Source organism: Mus pahari, chromosome X (assembly GCF_900095145.1).
Source record: "Mus pahari chromosome X, PAHARI_EIJ_v1.1, whole genome shotgun sequence".
Classification (NCBI taxonomy): Eukaryota; Metazoa; Chordata; class Mammalia; order Rodentia; family Muridae; genus Mus; species Mus pahari.
Genome location: NC_034613.1, coordinates 75,327,322 through 75,330,975, shown reverse-complemented (window position 1 = coordinate 75,330,975; position 3,654 = coordinate 75,327,322). Strand labels below are relative to the sequence as shown.

The 3,654-nt window shown below is 36.1% G+C and overlaps 1 protein-coding gene and 1 pseudogene across 2 annotated transcripts in view; both read left to right on the top strand.

The window, feature by feature from the left end:
- Window positions 1–3,654, top strand: part of Il1rapl1 (interleukin 1 receptor accessory protein like 1) — a 1,306,889-nt gene that overhangs the window by 305,283 nt on the left and 997,952 nt on the right. The window lies entirely within an intron of this gene.
- Window positions 3,112–3,654, top strand: part of LOC110313421 — a 1,734-nt pseudogene continuing 1,191 nt past the window's right edge.

Genomic DNA, 3,654 nt, shown 5'->3' with positions numbered 1-3,654 from the left:
CACACACACACACACACACACACACACACACACACACACTGTACCTGGGAAAGATTCATCAAACATTTATCCACATGTATATTACTCAGGGTTCTCTAAAGGATCCAAACTGATAGAGTGAACAGATAAGAACTTAGAGTTTATTAGCACGGATTACAGGCTATGATCAGAGTAGTTCAACAATGGATGTCTTTTGAAGGAAAGGCCAAGAATTTGGTAGTTGTTCAGTTCACATAACTGGATGCCTCAGCAGTCCCTATATGCTGCTGGAGTCTTAGGGAAGAGCTCCTGCTCTTCATTTTAAGCTAGAATCCTGAAGAAACAAGCTCTAATACTGTTAAAATAATACCTCAGCATTAGGATGGATAAACAGTAATATTGTGGGCAAATGAAAAGCAAATGTTTCTTTTTTCCATGTTCTTTTGTATCCGCTGCAAACAGAAGCTATAGCTAAGATTTTGAGTTGGTCTTCCCATTCTATAAGATACAGGTTTAGGGTGGGATTTCCTATCCCAAAAGATCCAATCAAGAGAATCCCTCACAAGTATGCCCCTCTGCTGGGATTTTAGTTGGTTCCAGATATAGTCAAATAACAACCAAATTAGCCATCCTACTTGAGGTAAGAATGGAAGGATACAAATGGATCAATTAGCATTCTTCTACATGCTAACTGCCAGTTGAACCAGCAGCATTTGTTAAAAATGCTGTCTTTTTTTCCACTGGATGGTTTTAGCTCCTTTGTCAAAGATCAATTGCCTATAGGAGTGCGGGTTCATTTCTGGGTCTTCAATTCTATTCCATTGATCTACCTGTCGCTGTACCAGTACCATGCAGTTTTTATCACAATTGATCTGCAGTATAGTTTGAGGTCAGGCATGATGATTCCACCAGAGGTTCTTTTATTGTTGAGAATAGTTTTTGCTATGCCAGATGAATTTGCAAATTGCCCTTTCTAACTCAGTGAAGAACTGAGTTGGAATTTTGATGGGGATTTCATTGAATCTGTAGATTGCTTTCGGCAAGATAGCCATTTTTTTCTATATTAATCTTGCCAATCCATGAGCGTGGGAGATCTTTCTATCTTCTGAGATGTTCGATTTATTTTTCAGAGACTTAAAGTTCTGATCATACAGATCTTTCACTCCATTAGTTAGAGTCACACCAAGGTATTTTATATTATTTGTTACTATTGTGGAGGGTGTTGTTTCCCTAATTTCTTTCTCAGCCTGCTTATCCTTTGTGTAGAGAAAGGCCACTGATTTGTTTGAGTTAATTTATATCCATCCACTTCACTGAAGCTGTTTATCAGGTTTAGAAGCTCTCTGGTGGAATTTTTATGGAGATATATACATATATATCCTCTCCCTTTCCCATGACTCTTCCCCGGACCCCATCTTCAAGAGGATATCCCCACTCACTACCTACTCCACCAGGCCTCCCATTCCCTGGGGCTCAAATCTCTTGAAGGTTAGGTCCATATTATCTTACTCAGTCCAGACCCAGCAGTCCTCTGCTGTATGTGTGTCTGAGGCTTCAGACCAGCTGGTGTATGCTTCCTGGTTAGTATCTCAGTATCTCAGAGATCTTGACCCAACAAGCAGCTGAAAGGGTCAGATGCAGATTCTAGCACCCAACCAATGGAGAGAAGCCAGGAAACCCTGTAGTTGAATTGAGGAAAAGATGGAAAAGCTGAGGAGAAGGACAGCCCCATGGTTTCATTCTTATGTATATTTGTGAATCAATAAAATACTAGTTATTTTGATCCCCATCAAAATTTTAGTAAAATTAATAAATTACCTCTTAAGTGTATATAGATATATCAATTCTACTAAGATAACTAATTTGATAACTTCTAATACTTCATCCTTTCTTCACTTTTTTACAAATTTCCTATATTTTGATACTGATATAGACAAATAAGAAGTTATATATATTCTCAAGGATAACGTTAGTGACATAAGTCAAATATTCCCACCCAAAACTGCATTTCTAATCATTTTGTGAAATAAACAATGCTCCTACTGTTTCACATAAAACATACAAATAAAACCTAAAATGGAAAAAAAAATCACAAAATAAATTGGATATCATTTTCTCTTGATGCAAACATCAATTTGGTTCAGCAAACAACCATTTTGTTTTTTGTAAAAATATCCAGTATTTCATAATGGAATTTTATGAATAGGTCTTCTTTTTCCCATTGACTAAAATCCGTCTGATTCATATTTGTTGGCTTATACAAATGTATGTTGGAGGAGAGGAGAAAGATGTGTCAGCAAGTAAACTCACTTATTGCCAGGTACCTACTGCCAATCCTGATGACCTCAGTTTGATCTCTGGAAACCACATGGATAAAGAAGAAAACAAATGATCACAAATTGTCCTCTGATCTGTACACCTGCTTGCATGCATACTCAGTCTAAGTAAATTGATGTAAAATACAAACGCAATTCAGGTATTTTAAAAACATTTACATGTGTTAATTTTGATGTCATTTCTCTGTTTTGGCTCTTTGATGTAGAATGTATTAATTGGATTTTCAATATTGACCCAGAATTACATACAAGAATAAATCTCATTAGTTCTTGGCTTATATTTACCATGTTTATCCTGATGAATTTGGCAGTGCTGAAAAGTTTTTGCACATATATTTATGCAGAATATTCATCTAAAATTTTACATTTTTGAACTATCTTTCAGTTTGTTGCTGACATTTTAAGGTAGAAAATATTTGTTTCTTTTGTTTTCTGAACCAAATTGAAGGAGAGTTTCCTGATTTTACATTTTCAAGGTTATTTACTTAATCAGCATGAAACTATTCATTGTATGAGTTGGGTAAGAGTATATGTATTTAAAGAAATTAGTCAATTTCAAGTGACTTTCCCAATTATTAGGATAAATAAATATTTTTGTTATTACTTACTATCCATAGTACCAGTGTCTTGTTTTTAAATACTGTCTTAATTTAGCTCTATATTTCTTATTGATATATTCATTTTATTGCTTTTCTGAAGGACTAGCTTTTTTATGATGTTTGGTGTTTTCTAGACTTTTTTTTTAAATATCTGTCGCTTGGTGTGATTCCGTCCTGTGTGTCTGTTTTCTGGAACAGTAGGCAGTTGTTTTCCGTCTAGCTTCTCTCACACCGAAGTGTGTGTCTCCACCTCATGGAACACTCAATGGACATGGACAAGAGTCCTCTTAGGCCTCAGAACTACCTTTCAACTGTGAACTAAAGGCTGACAAAGACTATCACTTTAAAGTGGATAATGGTGAAAATGAACACCAGTTATCATTAAGAATGATCAGTTTAGGAGCAGGGGCAAAAGATGAGTTACATATACTAGAGGCAGAAGCAATGAACTATGAAGGCAGTCCAATGAAAGTAACATGGGCAATTTTGAAAATGTCTGTACAACCAACAGTTTCCCTTGAGGGCTTTGAAATTATACCACCTGTGGTCTTAAAGTTGAAGTGTGGTTCAGGATCTGTTCACATTAGTGGACAGTACCTACTAGCTGTAGAGGAAGATGCAGGGTCGGAAGATGAAGATGAGGAGGACATAAAACTCTTGAAATTCTTGGGCAAATGGATGTATGTGGAGGATATCATCCTTAGTGAGGTAACCCAATCACAAAGGAAGTCACTAGATAT